Here is a 17,945-nt window from a genome sequence, read left to right as displayed (position 1 = left end):
CTCCTAGGCATATACCCTGAGGAAACCAAAATTGAAAAAGACTCATGTATCCCATTGTTCACTGCAGCACTATTTACAATAGCTAGACCATGGAAGCAACCTAGATGTCCATCGACAGATGAATGGATAAAGAAATTGTGGTACATATACACAATGGAATATTACTCATCCATAAAAAAGGAATGTACTTCAGTCAGTTCTAATGAGGTGGATAAACCTGGAACCTATTATACAGAGTGAAGTAAGTCGGAAAGAGAAAGATAAATTCCGTATTCTAACACATATATATGGAGTCTAGAAAAGTGGTACTGAAGAATTTATTTACAGGGTAACAATGGAGAAATAGACATAGAGAATACACTTATGGACATGGGGAGAGGGAACGGGAGGGTGAGATGTATGGAAAGAATAACATGGAAATTTACATTACCATATATAAAATAGATAGCCAAGGGGAATTTGCTGTATGGCTCAGGAAACTCAAACAGGGGCTCTGTATCAACCTAGAGGTGTGGGATGGGGAGGGAGATGGGAGGGAGATTCAAAAGGGAGGGGATATATGTATACCTATGGCTGATTCATGTTGAGGTTTGACAGAAAACAGCAAAATTTTGTAGAGCAGTTATCCTTCAATAAAAAATTAGTATATTTTTAAAAAAAGAAAGGTAGGAATGAATAGATTGGCCTAGTTGAAGTGGAGAGTACACTGGAGAATACTCCTGCTGCTGCTGCTGCTAAGTCGCTTCAGTCGTGTCCAACTCTGTGCGACCCCATAGACAGCAGCCCACCAGGCTCCCCCATCCCTGGGATTCTCCAGGCAAGAACACTGGAGTGGGTTGCCATTTCCTTCTCCAATGCATCAAAGTGAAAAGTGAAAGGGAAGTCGCTCAGTTGTGTCCAACTCTTTTGACCCCATGGACTGCAGCCTACCAGGCTCCGCCATCCATGGGATTTTCCAGGCAAGAGTACTGGGGTGGGTTGCCATTGCTTTCTCTGGAGAATACTCCTAAGACCACCTAAAGATGCTGGACTAAATCTGCATTCTCCATCCCCTTCCTCTTTTCTCTTAAAGACTGATCCCAAACACTGTGACTCACTAGACTGTCCCCTCATTTCCAGGAGACAAAATCTACAACTGCCACCAATTCTGAACTCTGGCACAATACCCTCTGCTTTCTCTACACTCAAACATGGTTGTGGTGGTGGTTTAGTCACTAAGCTGTGTCCAACCCTTTGCAACCCCATGAACTGTAGCCTGCCAGGCTCCTCTGTCCACAGGATCCTCCAGGCAAGAATACTGGAGTGGGTTGTCATTTTCTTCTCCAGGGGATCTTCCCGACCCAGGAATTGATCTCAGGTCTCCCACATTGCAGGTAGACATTTTTACTGACTGAAATACAGGGGAAGCCTAAACATGTACAGTCAAAAGGTGGATGGAGAACATACGAAAAGTTTCTAAAAAACTCCAATATATGTCCACAAGGCCAAACATCCAGCGCTGTCTATCATGTTTAGCACAGTTTTTCTAGCAACCAGCATAGTAGCGGGCACATTATAAATGCTCCCTAAATAACTGCTCCAAGAGTGACCAAATCTGAGGCAAGTGATGGAAAGCTGAATGGTCCTCCTATATGATCACAATGCACACTTTTCTTTCTTAAATTTATTTTCAATTGGAGGATAATTGCTTTACAATATTGTGTTGGTTTCTGCCATACATCAACATAAATCAGCCATAGGTATACATATGTCCCCTCCCTCATAAACCTCTCTCCCACCTCTGACCCCATTCCACCCCTCTAGATTGTCCCAGAGCACCAGGTTTGAGTTCCCTGCATCACACAGCAAATTCCCACAGGTTATCTGTGTTACATATGGTAATGTCTACATTTCCATGCTACTCTGTCAATTCATCCCACCCTCTTCTTCTCCCACTGTCCACAAGTCTGTTCTCTACGTCTGTATCTCCACTACTGCCCTGCAAATAGGTTCAGCAATACCATCTTTCTGGATTCCATATATATGTTCTAAGACTCACCCTCTAAGAATCCTTGTATTGGAGCTCTACAGTGAGAATACTTAGGCCCAGGTACCAAGGACAGGAGAGATGGAGTAAATTCAAACATACACCTACACGCCCTAGGGGAGACAGACAAGGAAACAGAGAGAGATGGAAATAGTACAGTAATATTAAGATCTAGGCTGTTCTCGTCTCCATACTGCGTGCTGTGCATATAAGATGAACAGTAAGAGGAGTCCCCTGCCCTTTACCCACATCCAATTCAAGCACAGTATGAAGTAGGCATCTTAAGGAAGCTCACAGTCCTATCTTCAGGTCCTGGAAGATTAGAGACAACTTATGAGTGCAAACTCCCACACATCCTGTAGACAAGAAGCTTCTCGACAATTGTGCACATCTCTCCATCCTCAGAGGGCAGTGGGTGAGGGTGCCCTCCACGGATGGGGGGAAATAGCTAGGTTCACTCTTTGGCACTCTCAACATTTGCGCCCATCTGTATTGTGGACCTGGGTTTCTCCTAAAGATGCCCACCAGAGGGCACATCCCGTGATTCTGCCTGCCTGGTTCCTTCCTGGATCCTCAACACAGTACCTGACACATGGCAGAAACTCCATTAATATTCAGGAAGGTGAGAAGAGACACAGAATGCACTCAGTCCTGCCCCATGTAGGCAGGGTCCCTCTTTTCAAAGCTCTGACTGGAACAGGGCTCTGACAACACTTGAGATAGTACTCACTCCTAGGCTGAAAGGGAGAGAAGGAGGGAGGTTGAGAGGGTACAAAGGCTCTGGTACCCACCTGCCACTGCATGTAGAGAAGAAGGCAGGAAGGGAGTACAGAAAACACCCACTCTCTAACACTCTATCCACCTGAGCACATATTTAATAAGGACATTTCTTCTAGAACACAGATGAGCCCACCAGACAGAAAGCCCAAATCCCTATCTATCCTGTTCTCTTGTGCTTTTCCAGTATCCACCAGTCACTTAAAAACTCTTACTGAAAAAAAGAAAGTGAGAAAAAAAAACTCTTACTGGGAAGGAAGACAGAATGGAAGGAGTGAGAAAAGAAAGCAGGAAGGGAGGGGAAAAGGGAATGAAGGAGGGAAAGAGGGAGGACATATAGGTTCTGTCCTTGGTGCAGTTCAGCCCACCCTCTCTGAATCCTTGCCCAGGTGCATTGCATGGAGACAGCACTAGCACCCGGAGAGCAAGGATTAGAGGGGTGGGCAGGGCAGATGGCTCAAGCACCCACTGCTCTCAACGCAGAGGAGGCTGGGTCAGTGTGAGAGCAGGAAGGAGAAGTATGCACACTGTGAGCACTAGAAGGGGGATCCCTAAAAAGCGCCATTCTGCTCCGTAACTACCTAGAGGGGTAGAAAGGGGTGGGAGGTGGGAAGGAGGTTCAAGAGGGAGGGGACACATGTATACCTATGGCTGATTCACGCTGATGTACGGCAGAAACCAACACAACATTGTAAAACAATTAGCCCTTCAATTAAAAACAAATACAAAATTTTAAAAAGCCCCATTCTGCCACACAACTGAACTCAGCATATGCAGGATATTAGATGGCACAGAAGTCCACTCTCCTACACACATCCTTTGAGATAAGGACCACATCCCTCTTGTGTACTTCATACGCCCATTGCCTGGCCTAGTAGCAGTACCTTGCTCAATAAATACCTGGGGAAGGGAGGCCAGGAGATTCACAGGTGCTTTGTCCTTCCACCTGCAGGAAAGGGCCCACCTGTGGTGCCAGAGTAGGTGTGCTGCGCCATGCTAGCACTCACATTTAGGGCACAAGGAAAGGAAAGGGGGAGCTGAGCAGAAGGCTCAGCCATGCACACCACAGGTGCACCTGTGTGAGGGGATAAAGGGAAGTGTAGTTCCCACCCTCTGAGCCCATGTATCCACAGGCACTGTCATGGGAAAGCTGACTGTTCCAGGATCCGCTAGACAGTGGAGTTGGTGTCCCTGACTGGCTAGGTCACCATGGCATCCCCAAAGAACAGGAGCTCAGTTAATGTGTTAAACGGATAGACAAAGAAATGCACACATAAATAACTGATGGACTTCCTTGGTGGTACAGTAGATAAGAATCTGCCTGCCAATGCAGAGTATGTGGGTTTGATCCCTGGTCTGGGAAGATTCCACATGCTGCAGAGCAACTAAGCCCAAGAGCCACAACTATTAAAGCCCATGCGCCTAGAGCCTGTGCTCTGCAACGAGAGAAGCCACCACAGTCAGAAGCCCACACTCTGCGAGAGTAGCCCCTCTCACCACAACCAGAGAAAGCCCATGTACAAGAACGAAGAGCCAGTGTAATCAAAAATAAATATAAATAAATATTTTTTAAACTTATTTAATAAAAAACAACAAATAACTGACTGAAAGATCAGCAAAGCACAGGAAGGCAAAATGCTGGATAGGCTTCATTCTACGGAGACCAGGCTCCCAATCTCACATCCTTTTTTTTTTTTTTTTTTTTAATTTTTTGGCTACACCACATGGCATATTGGCTCTTAGTTCCCTGACCCAGGATCAAACCTGTGCCCCCTGCATTGGAAGTGCAGACTCTTAACCACTGGGCCACCAGGGAAGTCCCCCAATCTCACACCCTTGCACAAGCCCACTGCCCTACACCCAGTCGAGGATGCAAGAAGACAGAATGGAAATGAAAATCCAGTCGAGGCACCTGTACCCCATATGTGCTTTTGAATGCAGGCACACAACAAAGAAGTGCATGCTTCTGCAGACAAGTGCAGATATGAACAAAGTCTCTCTCCTCCCTCTAGAGTTTTGTGCAGAAATGTGTCTCTAGGTGTGTCTGTGTGGATCTGCATGTAAACAATGAGAGGACTCGATTCCTGGCACACCCTGCCTTCCTCTTCTCTAGGGGGGAAGTTCATTCAGCCCACATCTCCACCGGACAAGAAGTCCTATAAGGAGAGAAGCTATCTCATATTCAGCAGGATGCTCCCAGCCCAGTGCATGACACACAAAAAGTCATCAATACATACACATATGCTGATTGGATTGTTTGGCAGAAGGCACTTGATGACAGGGCTCCCCCCTCCTGTAATCCATGCACATAGGAGGTGCTTTGAGAATTCACAGCTCCGATATGCAATGGGTACGGGAGAAGGAGCAGTTCATTCTTCTACACATCGTGTGTGTGTATGCATGTGCACATGTGTTGTGTTAATTGCATACCCTGAAAAGTAATGATAAGGGTCTTCCCTGACATGGTCTTGGCTGCGAGTTCACTTAACCTCATATGCTCACCAAGTGTGTGGCTCTGGAAGGTGGAGAGAGATGTGAGCAGATGTACCTCTGCCACAGCTCGCAGGGACGCAACACTGGGCACATGCATAAGAAATGGGGAATCACGTTCCCTCCCACCCTCTACAGGTTAAGTCCCTCAGAGGAGGTTGACTTGCTTGCCACTGCATTCCCAGCACTTCCACTAAATCAGTGACTCAAAGTTGAGCAAACATCAGAGCCAGTGAGAAGGCTTGTGAGAATACACGTGGCTGTGGTCTGTACTTTAGTAGTTCAAGGGGAGGGCCCAAGAATTTGCATTTCTAACAGTGTCCTAGGTGATACTGATGCTCCTGGCCCAGTGACTACACTTTGAGAGCCACCACTCTAAAAGGACATGACACAGATGAAAGAATGGGATAGCTGATGTAAAGACTCTCTACTATTTTAAACACAGATGAGATTCCCTCTCTATGAAATTTTATACAATAGCAATGAACTGGGACAGCATCTGTCCCCACATACTGAGAATGAGAGAGGGAGCTGAATAGGAAGCTCAGGGCTCTTCAGATCTAGTCTATCAGCATGTGTGTGTGTGTGTGTGTGTGTACAAGAAATGTCACCGCCCTGCTCACAGGTGATTTTCCTATGATTGTGCAAAGGGGACATGCCCTTTTTGCATACGCATGTACGGGATAAGCAGTAAGTAAGGGCAACTTCCACCTAAGCTCTGGCTGTGGAAGGAGCATGCAGCAAGTTCACTGCCTTGCACACTGGACATGGAAAACAGCACACTGCTAGTGACACTTAGTATCCTGCATACTCTGTGGATGCCACTCTGGGTACAGGGTACACACTTTCTGTGTCTCTATGCCTGAGCGCTGTGTGTGTGTGTGTGTGTGTGTGTGCAGGGAAGGCTCACTTTTCTGCATCCAGTGTGTTCACACATGATCCTACAGAAAGGGAAAGACAGGCTCTCTCCCACACAGCAGTACAAATGGGAGCAGCAGTGAGAAGGCCTCCATCATTGAGTCCTATCCATAGAAGGTTAGGAAAGTTGGTGGGTCTACATGCTGGAGAGGCAGTGGGACAGCACAACAGCCTATTTCTCCTGCCCTTGCTGTAAGCAGGAGTCTCTGCACGTAGGTCCATGTCACTAAGTGTGTCTGGGGGCTGGGGTGTTGACAAATCTCACTCTGGCATATCCTGCATATGTTTGGGTCTGTAGATCAGGCAGCAGGAACCACAGAGATCCTCCATTCCTCTTAACAGTGGCCTATTAGCGTGTAGCATCCATGTGTTGGTGTGTTTATCAGTCACCCACCAGAATATAAGGGTAACAACTGTGTCCATTTTGACCCCTGCTGCATCCTCTGTGAAGAGATGGTACCTGGCATCGAGGAGACACTCGAATATCTTGGGGAAAAAGGGAAAGGAGGAAAGGTTGCTGCTCTGTCCTCCTACATGAAGACAAGGCTCCTTGCCTTGGAGTCCCAAACAGTGGCAGTGATTCAAGACAGCACCAGCTCCCAGACTGAACAAGGGAGAGGGATGCACCCAGCAGGGGCCCACCCTGTGGTACGTGTTTATGTGTATGCACCCAGTCAGGCCCCTCTTCTGCACAGAGTGCCTTTGTGTGGAACTGTACTGAGGCTTCGAAGATTCTCCTACACATATCTGTCTGTGAACAGGATGTAGGGCAGCTATGTCAATTCCCAACGTGCAGCTCTCCCACCCTGAGGACATGTGGGCAAGATGAATGAAAAGGGGTCCATTCTCCAACCTGCAGGGAAGGACCAGATGCAGTGCATTTTCTCATGGGCTGGTTGCCCAGCACCGCAGCACCTGAGCTAGAGCAGGTACTCAGTAAGTAGTTGTAGAATAGGGAGGGGTGGGTAGAAGGACACAGAGATGCTTTGTTCTAGGCGAAGATGGTGCTCCCTCTCTCAGAATCCTTGCCCAGGTGCATTGCATTCAGAAAGCACTCTCACCCAGGTAGCAAGGATTAGAGAGGGGGAGCCAGAACAGAAGATTCCAGCACCTGCATACCTTGCATGTATGTTTAACAAGGAGGTTCACCATTCCTGCCCACTGCATTTACATAGGATTGAATTAAAGAGAAGGTGCTCCTGCATGGATCAGTGTAACAGAGGACGAGAAGTTTTGAACTTGTTAGTAAGCTGGGGGGCGGGGTAGGGCAGATAAGTCCCCTGCATGGCTGCTCACCCCGAGTACATGCAGCGGTGATGGGTGATGAGAAAGTCTACTCTCCTCTCTGGACTGGAAGATCCAGGAGGACAGGGGCCAAGTCTGTCGCACAGTGCCTCATAAATATTATTCGTGGAAGGAAAGAATGAATGAGGGACAGACGGCAGGCAAGCATGCAGCAAGTAGCTGAGAGGTAATAGCCAGATCATCTGTCCTGCTCCACGCAGAGCAGGCTCACCCTCAAGGATCTCCACCCAGGGCACAGCATTTAGAAGGCACTCTCACTTTTGCACAAAGGAGGAGAGGAGAAACAGAGCAGAAAGCACTGGTGCTGGCACCCTGTACGTGTGCAGATGTACATATTTAATTCTCATGGACCCATCCCCACAAAGCATCACTACATGCTTTTAACAGACTGAGCCGCCTCTCCCCAGCACATACATGTATACTCATCACCACGCACAAGGTCCCACGGCCATTCTCTCTCAGAGCCTCTGAATACAGGCTGTGAGCAGCACCTTTTTCAGATCGTACGTGAAAGTTCACATGTGTTGGCTGTGCATCTGGAGGTTAACAAGAAGGCTGGGATGATCTAGCAGGGGGCCAAGCGGGGCATGCATGTGTATGCACATACTGGGGATGGCATGGTAAAGGGGCTACTTTACCCCTTTCCACTCCTCTGACAAACTAGGAGCTCAGGGAGGGCAATGACTGGTTGTGCCATCACCCACGGCATGTTTCCCCATTAGTGTATGAATGTAGGAAGCCAGAATAAAGAGAAAGCTCACACCCTGACGTAGGTGTAAGCCTGCTACAGGGGAATGAGGCCCTTTCTCCCACCTGTCCTTCAGAGAGCCCAGGGTTGAGGACTCTGGGTCAATCCATATCATTCACCAGTGAATCTCTGCCACCCAGTGCAGCATACCTCCTAGGAAATGAAATGTCTGAAAGACAATGAGTCAGTGGAAGAGGTCATGTATCGGTACTCAGTCCTTCTCCACGTAGACCAGGCTCAGCCTCTTTGAATCCTTGAATAGGTGTGTTGCACTAGAGCAGCACTCACACCTAGGTTCCAAGGATTCGAGAGGGGGAGCAGACAAGAAGGCTCAGGCACCTGCCCTGTGTGTGTGTAGCTATGACACAGTCTTGGTCTCATGTACACACTGAGGATTGATTGTACAGAGAGGCAGAGAACTTTCTGTGTGAGATCAGAGAAGATTCCTGCTTTTGTGTACTTGTGGGTGACAGCAGCAAGGAGACGTCCACTCTGTGGCCCACCCACCCTCAGGGCAGGGGGAGCAAAGGCTGATGAAGAATTCCATTCTCCTCCCTCAACTGTAAGCAACATGAGGGCAGGAACATGGTGTGCCTGTTCATGACTATAGGCTCACCACCCAGCTTAGTACCGTGTATGGAAGAGGTGATTAATAATCATTGGTGAGATGGCTGGGAAGAGGCTGGAAAGGTGCTCTGTCCCATATGGAAGATGGGAGCTCTCACATTCAGAATCCTTGCCCAGGTGGATTGCATTCACAAAGCACTCTCACCTGGGGAGCAAGAATTAGAGAGGGGAGCCACAACAGACAGTCCCACGTGGGCTTAATGAGAGGGCTCAGTCTTCTTCACAGAAGCTGCTTACTCGTGATATGGAAGAGAAGGTTCTGAAGCTTCACAATGAAGATGTCTAGTTGAACACATGTCTTTTCTGTTCTCTCAGATGACAACAACAAAGCAACAACAAAGAAGTATAAACCTACAAGGGCAAAGAGACCGAGAGGAGAAGAAGGTGAGAGGAAAGAGCGAATGAATGAATATCACTGAGGCTCGTTAACATGTGACTACATACTGGGCTTCCCTGGTGGCTCAGAGGTTAAAGCATCTGCCTTCCACGTGGGAGACCTGGGTTCGATCCCTGGGTTGGGAAGATCCCCTGGAGAAGGAAATGGCAACCCACTCCAGTACTCTTGCTGGAGAATCCCATAGACGGAGGAGCCTGGTGGGCTACAGTCCACAGGGTCACAGAGTCAGACACGACTGAGCGACTTCACTTCACTTCACTTCACTTCACTTCACATACTGGATAGCCCACCAGCCTCCTCTGTCCATGGATGGAATTCTCTAGTCAGGAATACCGGTATGGACAGCCATTCCTTTCTCCAGGGGATATTCCTGACCCAGAGATTGAAGCCGGGTCTCCCGCACTGTAGGCAGATTCTTTATTATCTGAGCCACCAGGGAACGCCATAGTTGAGTGCAGTTGTTCTCAAACTCTAACATGCATCAGGATCACCTGGAGAGCTTGGTAATACACAGGTTATAGGGGTATCCAACTCCACAAGCCTGGGGAACGGCCCAAGAATTTGCATTTTTAACAGGTTCCCAGGAGATGCTGCTACTGCTGGGACTACAGTGGTGTGGTGGGAAAACCACGGACTCTGGTGTTCACATAACCCTGGTTCAAATCCAAGTTCCACCACAAATGAGCTTAGAGAGTCGACACTTCTGAAAAATGGGGTCAATAAACCCTACTTCCAGATGTTCAGGCTGGTTTTAGAAAAGGCAGAAGAACCAGAGATCAAATTGCCAACATCCGCTGGATCATCGAAAAAGCAAGGGAGTTCCAGAAAAAACATCTATTTCTGCTTTGTTGACTATGCCAAAGCCTTTGACTGTGTGGATCACAATAAACTGTGGAAAATTCTTCAAGAGATGGGAATACCAGACCACCTGACCAGCCTCTTGAGAAATCTGTATGCAGGTCAGAAAGCAACAGTTAGAAGTGGACATGGAAGAACAGTCTGGTTCTAAATAGGAAAAAGTATGTCAAGGCTATATATTGTCACCCTGCTTATTTAACTTATATGCAGAGTACATCATGAGAAACGCTGGGCTGGAGGAAGCACAAGCTGGAATCAAGATTGCTGGGAGAAATATCAATAACCTCAGATATGCAGATGACACCACCCTTATGGCAGAAAGTGAAGAAGAACTAAAGAACCTCTTGATGAAAGTAAAAGAGGAGAGTGAAAAAGTTGGCTTAAAGTGCAACATTCAGAAAACTAAGATCATGGCATCCGGTCCCATCACTTCATGGGAAATAGATGGGGAAACAGTGGAAACAGTGTCAGACTTTAATTTTCTGGGCTCCAAAATCACTGCAGATGGTGACTGCAGCCATGAAATTAAAAGACACTTACTCTTTGGAAGGAAAGTTATGACCAACCTAGACAGCATATTCAAAAGCAGAGACATTACTTTGTCAACAAAGGTCTGTCTAGTCAAGGATATGGTTTTTCCAGTGGTCATGTATGGATGTGAGAGTTGGACTGTGAAGAAGGCTGAGTGCCGAAGAATTGATGTTTTTGAACTGTGGTGTTGGAGAAGACTCTTGAGAGTCCCTTGGACTGCAAGGAGATCCAACCAGTCCATCCTAAAGGAGATCAGTCCTGGGTGTTCATTGGAAGGACTGATGTTGAAGCTGAAACTCCAATACTTTGGCCACCTGATGCAAAGAGCTGACTCATTGGAAAAGACCCTGATGCTGGGAAAGATAGAGGGCAGGAGGAGAAGGGGACGACAGGGGATGAGATGGTTGGATGGCATCACCAACTCAATGAACATGAGTTTGGGTAAACTCTGGGAGTTGGTGATGCACAGGGAGGCCTGGCGTGCTGTGCGGTTCATGGGATCACAAAGAGTCAGACACAACTGAGCAACTGAACTGAAAGCCTACTTCCTAATGGTGCAAGAAAATGAAACAGGATGACAAATAAACACAAAATGGAGCACAATACCTAGCACATGGCTATCGTTACTTGTATTTCTTACCCTCCACTTATATGCATCTGCGTATTTGAATAAGTGTGCATTTTTAAGGTCAGGGGTCACACTCCTGCACACAAGTGACAGGGGAGAGGAAAGAGGTCTGAAGACCCATGAAACTGAGTACCTGTGGTGGGCGGGGGGTGGGGAGAGAATAAATAGATTTATTCTCTTGAATTCCTTTGTGTGTATGTGAGTTGAGGAGTCTGTCTCTCCCTTAATCTCCCTTATCAACAAAGTTCACACCCTATCCTCATATTAAAGAATGTTAAGGGAAACATCAGAAGTTTCCCTGTCCTCTACTCTGTGCGTGTGTCTGAGAAAAGGTCGGTGGGGGGGTGGGGAGAGTGAGTGTGAGCACAGAGAGGAACGACTGTAATAGGAAAGTGCACCTTGGCCTGCTTGTGCAAATGCAGCCTACAGGAATGGTATTTAGACAGTTCACTGTTCAACTGCAAGAGCAGTAGAGTCAGAGCCTGTGCATTCATACTGGGGATGCATCGTGAGTGAAGTTCAGCGTGTGGGTGGCGGCAGGTTGGGGGGAGTGGGGAAGCACATGCCCTCCATACAAGAGAATGAGGGAGCTGAGGCTTCCCTCCTGAAAACCCTGACTGTTGGAGGGAATTTTAGAAAGCTCACCCTCCCTTAGGCAATGGACATGAGAAGGAAGAGGTGAGGAGGCTCCCTCTCCTGAATGTTTCCCATGCATGTAAGTAGCAGAGGAGAATGACTTACGAAGTGAACTCTGAGTGAGGGTCCACGTGTGCCTGTGGCGAGGGGTGGAGAGGGAAGGGGAGAGAGATGGAGGAGAAATAGAAAAAAAAAAACAGTGGATGAATGAGAATGGGGTATTTGCCCCTGTGAGTATGAAACCAAAGGTTCCAGTTCTCCTGTCTCTGGAAGTTCATCTGCCTGTCTATGCTGCAAACATGGCCATGTGTGGACCTCCCGCGCATGCTCACTCTCCTATCTATCTTGATGGTGTGTTGTATGTCTGGTATCTATGAACGAGAGACCAGCACTAACAAGTAGTGCACCTTCTATTCAATAACTTCTCAAGGGAAGAACACTGAGACAGCTCACTGCTCTTCCTGGGAGGTATGAAAGGGCAGAGTAAGGGCAGGAAGGCTCCATCCCTGCTCACTTTGTCAATGGGACTCTGTGCACGCAGGTCCTCACCCCTCCATAGATGCCCGGCTGTCATGGTGGTGGGGCACGGTGTTTGGACAGCGGACACTAAAGAGTATAATCTCATTCACCAGCATGTGTGCACACCTGCACAGGGGGGTACAAATGAGACTCATCCTCCTTTATGTGTCCACTAGCCGGTATACTCAGAGTAATATGAGCGTCCTGCTGCTGGCTCCCCACAGCCAGCAGACTATCTAGTACATAGTAGGAAGTAAGTAAATAATGGCAGGAAGAAGAGGGAGATGATGTGCAGGCACTCTGTGCTTCCATCTGCAGATTAGGCTCAGCCTGCTCTAAATCCCTGCCCATGCACACTGTAGTAGAAAGCACTTAGCAACCAGGTACCAAGGATTAGAAAAAAGCAGCAAATGAGAGAGCTTTCAGGAGTGGTGTGGGAAGGACAGAAAATCCTCACTTTTCCCAGACCCTTGAACACATGAAGGCAGGCTTAATGGCAGTGAGGAATTTTATTCTCTGGCACAAGGTCAAAGCCGAGCATTTCTGATGTATGCTTAGATTCCTAAATCCAAGAGATGTTTAAAAAAATCTGGGAAAGGAATGAGGAGAGGTGACAGGCGCTCCATTCTTCTCTGTGCAGAAGACACTTATCTTCTGTGAATCCTTGCCCAGGTACATTGCACTGAGACAGTACCTGCATCTGGGCATTAAGATTGGAGACAGGGGAACAGAGCAGAAAACTAGGGCACCCATACAAGCAGTGTCAGCACAGATGCCCAACTCATACATGAAAAAGAGGAAAAAGAACAGTTCATCTTTGACCCCTCTTTCTTTCATTCCTCATATCCAATATATTGGCAAATCCAATTGACCCTAACTTTAAAATAGATCCATATCTGACCAGATTTTACCTTCTCCACTACCACCATGTCTCCATCAACCTGTCACCTGAATTATTTCAATTGTTCTCCCTGTTTCTGCACTTGCTCTCTCTTATAGTCTATTTACCATACAACAGTCAGAACAATGCTTTTAAAACAAAGGCATGTAAAGCCCGTGTGATCTGATTTTGAATTGGAAGTGTAAGAATGATCTCATGTGGGTTTTTTTGTTTTTCTTTTGGTGGCACCACATGGCTTGTGGGATCTTAGTTCCCTAACCAGGGATTGAACAAGTGCCCTTGGCAATGTAAGCACAGAGTCCCAACCATTAGACCACCAAGAAACTCCCTGATTTCATGTTTTATCTAGAAACACGATGAAGCTTTTTTGTTGTTGTTCTGATCATTGAAGAAGCCTGAAAACAATGACCAATCCAGAGGCAATGAGCACCTGTAGGGCCTAGAATAAGGCCTCCAAATACCATGTGTTATAAAAAAGGAACCAAGGCTTATTGAAGACATGGCAGATTCCAGGTCTGGGGAAGGAGATGTCTAAGATAAACCTGGAACAAAATCAATCCATAAAGCAGAGAAGCTCTTGAATAAGTACTGGGCCATGTCCAAGGAACTCAGAAACCAACTTGAAGATGCCCTCCTGGCTAAGATGGGACATTTGAGCTCTACTGAGGACAAGAACCACAATGGGAAGATCAAATATATTTAAATCCATGAGCTTATGACAATTTTTTTCAAGATCCTTTCTGGAGTATGCTACTGAGCCAACTCATTATTTTCAGAACTGATAAATAGAATCAATCATGTATCTGCCTTTTCTGTAAAAACTGTAGCACTGGGTAATCAAACAGTAGTTGAGGGGAAGTTTTCCTTTATAGAAGTAGTCCAGCTAATAAGAATAATGGAATCAGAGTATCGTTATTTTACAGGCCTAATGAAATAATGGCCCCAGGAATCGAGCATCAATGGCAACTAACATCACCAAAGAAAGGACAACCAACCATTATATGCCTCTTGATGGAAATACTCCTGCCCACTTCAAAATTAAGCCTGAATCTCTTTAGGCTTCTAGATACAACTATCAATTTATAGGAAATACAAACAAGGGGAAGCAACATGTAAACTACACCGCAGGGATGCAATCAGAAAAATCCAGTCTGTAGGACACTGCAGGACAAATGGCCCACTTTACAATCAGAGAAAAAATATAGATGGTGGGAGAAGGTATAATTCAGAGACTTCAGATACCTATCAACCAAATGCAATGTATGGACTTTATTTGGATCCTAATTTATTTTTTATTTTTTTGGCTGCTCCATGCAGCTTGCAGGATCTTAGTTCCCCAACCAGGGGTTGGACCCTCAGCAGTGAGAACACAGAGTCCTAACCACTGGATAGTGAGGGGAATTGTAGAGATATACATACTAATCATCAGTTTTCCATTTCTACCATCAGATCTCACTACTTCCCATGTCACAATGACCTCGTTGTTAGAACAGTTCTGAGAACACAGTAGGCCTCTCTTTTTCTTAAAAAAAATTTATTGGAGTATAGTTGATATAGTAGGTTCCACAATGTAGTATAATCACACTCACCTAATGGGAGAGGTTCTCAGTTCAAAACTGAGTAGAAACATTTACTCCCTTTGAGTTCCCTGCAGCTCAGACAATAAAGAATCTGCCTTCAATTCAGGAGACCGGGGTTCAATCCCTGGGTCGGGAAGATTCCCTGGAAGAGGAAATGGCAACCACTCCAGTACTCTTGCCTGGAGAATGCCATGGACAGAGAAGCCTGGCTGCCTACAATCCATGGGGTCTCAAAGAGTTGGACACGACTTACTGACTAACACACACACACACACACACACACACACAGTTTATTTACAGTGTTGTGTTACTTTCTGCTGTACAGCTAAGTAAGTCAGTTATACATATATGTATATCCACTCTTTTTTTTAGATTCTTTTCCCATATAGGTCATTATATAGAGTATTAAGTAGAGTTGCCTGTGCTATACAGAAGGTCCTTATTTATCAATTTTATATATAGTAGTGTGTATATGTTAATCCCAATCTCTTAGTTTCTCCCTCTCCTCTTTTCCCCCATGGTAACCTTAAGATTGTTTTCTACATCTGTGACTCTATTTCTGTTTTGTAGATAAGTTCATTTGTACCATTTCTTAGGACTCCATGTACAAGTCACAACATATGGTATTTGCCTTTATCTGACTCACTTCACTTAGTATGACAATCTCTAAGTCTAACCATGTTGCTGCAAATGGCATTATTTCATTTGGCAATGGAGGACCACATTATCTTCATTACCTCCACCATAGTTTCACCCCAGGTCAAACAACAGGGAGAGAACATAGCCCCATCGACAGATAATTGGAATTAAGATTTACTGAGCATGGCCTCGCCCAACAGAACAAGACCCAGTTTCCCCCTCAGTCAGCCTCTTCCATCAGGAAGCTTCCATAAGCCTCTTACCTTATCTATCTGAGATAGGGCACTGAGAGAGGGCATCAGAGGGCAGACAGACTGCAGACAACTAGCAATCTGATCACATGGACCACAGCCTTGTCTAACTCAATGAAACTAAGTGATGCCCTGTGGGGCCACCCAAGACGGACGGATCATGGTGGAGAGGTCTGACAGAATGTGGTCCATTGGAGAAGGGAATGGCAAACCAATTCATTATTCTTGCCTTGAGAACCCCATGAACAGTATGAAAAGGCAAAAAGATAGGGCACTGAAAGATGAACTCCCCAGGTCAGTAAGTGCCCAATATGCTACTGGAGATCAGTGGAGAAATAACTACAGAAAGAATGAAGGGATGGAGCCAAAGCAAAAACAATACCCAGTTGTGGATGTGACTGGTGATAGAAGCAACATTCAATGCTGTAAGAGCAATATTGCATAGGAACCTTGAATGTTAGGTCCGTGAATCAAGGCAAATTGGAAGTGGTCAAACGGGAAATGACAAAAGTCAACATCAACATTCTAGGAATCAGAGAACTAAGATGGACTGGAATGGGTGAATTTATATCAGATAACCATTATATCTATTACTGTGGGCAGGAATCCCTTAGAAGAAATGGAGCAGCCATCATATTCAACAAAAGAGTCTGAAATGCAGTACTAGGATGCAATCTCCAGAACGACAGAATGATCTCTGTTCATTTCCAAGGCAAACCATTCAATATCACAGTAATCCAAGTCTACGCCCCGACCAGTAATGCTGAAGAAGCTGAAGTTGAACAGTTCTATGAAGACCTACAAGACCTTCTAGAACTAACACCCAAAAAAGATCTCCTTTTCATTATAGGGGACTGGAATGCAAAAGTGAGATGTCAAGAAACACCCACACTAACAGGCAAATTTGGTCTTGGAATACAAAATGAAGCAGGGCAAAGGCTAACAGAGTTCTGCCAAGAGAACACACTGGTCATAGCAAACACCCTCTTCCAATAACACAAGAGAAGACTCTACACATGGACATCACCAAAATCAGATTGATTATATTCTTTACAGCCAAAGCTGGAGAAGTTCTATACAGTCAGCAAAAACAAGACTGGGAGCTGACTGTGGCTCAGATCATGACCTCCTTATTGCCAAATTCAGACCAAAATTGAAGAAAGTTGAAAAAACCAGTAGACCATTCAGGTATGACCTAAATCAAATCCCTTATGATTATACAGTGGAAGTGAGAAATAGATTTAAGGGACTAGATCTCATAGACAGAGTGCCTGATGAAATATGGACAGAGATTCAGGACACTGTACAGGAGACAGGAATCAAGACCACCCCCAAGAAAAAGAAATGCAAAAAAGCAAAATGGTTGTCTGAGGAGGCCTTACAAATAGCTGTGAAAAGAAGGGAAGTGAAAAGCAAAGGAGAAAAGGAAAGTTATACCCATTTTAATGCAGAGTTCCAAAGAATAGCAAGGAGAGATAAGAAAGCCTTCCTCAGTGATCAATGCAAAGAAATAGAGGAAAACAATAGAATGGGAAGGACTAGACATCTCTTCAAGAAAATTAGAGATACCAAGGGAACCTTTCATGCAAAGATGGGCACAAGGAAGGACAGAAATGGTATGGACCTAACAGAAGCAGAAGATATTGAGAAGAGGTGGTAAGAATACACAGAAGAACTATACAAAAAATATCTTCATGACACACATAATCATGGTGGTGTTACCACTCACCTAGAGCCAGACATCCTGGAATGTGAAGTCAAGTGGCCCTTAGGAACACCACTATAAACAAAGCTAGTGGAGGTGATGGAATTCCAGTTGAGCTATTTCAAATGCTGCACTCAAGATGCCAGCAAATTTGGAAAACTCAGCAGTGGCCACAGGACTGGAAAAGGTCAGTTTTCATTCCAATCCCAAAGAAAGGCAATGCCAAAGAATGCTCAAACTACTGCACAATTGCACTCGCCTCACATGCTAGTAAAGTGATGCTTAAAATTCTCCAAGCCAGGCTTCAGCAATACATGAACCGTGAACTTCCAGATGTTCAAGCTGGTTTTAGAAAAGGCAGAGGAACCAGAGATCAAATTGCCAACATCCACTGGATCATCGAAAAAGC

General features: G+C 45.8%; 1 protein-coding gene across 4 annotated transcripts in view; it reads right to left on the bottom strand.

Moving 5' to 3' along the window:
• Positions 1 to 17,945, bottom strand: part of CLCN5 (chloride voltage-gated channel 5) — a 193,894-nt gene that overhangs the window by 71,966 nt on the left and 103,983 nt on the right. Inside the window, exon 1 of one of the 4 annotated variants that reach the window (XM_055564635.1) lies at positions 9,037 to 9,232. The exons of the other annotated variants lie outside the window; for them this stretch is intronic. The gene's annotated coding sequence lies outside the window, so the exon portion shown is untranslated. Of the gene's footprint in view, positions 1 to 9,036; positions 9,233 to 17,945 lie in introns of those variants that run through there. 4 annotated transcript variants of the gene reach the window in all.

This window comes from Bubalus kerabau, chromosome X, assembly GCF_029407905.1.
Source record: "Bubalus kerabau isolate K-KA32 ecotype Philippines breed swamp buffalo chromosome X, PCC_UOA_SB_1v2, whole genome shotgun sequence".
Classification (NCBI taxonomy): domain Eukaryota; kingdom Metazoa; phylum Chordata; class Mammalia; order Artiodactyla; family Bovidae; genus Bubalus; species Bubalus kerabau.
The sequence above is the reverse complement of the archived record's forward strand: the minus strand, read 5'-3'. Positions and strand labels throughout refer to the sequence as shown.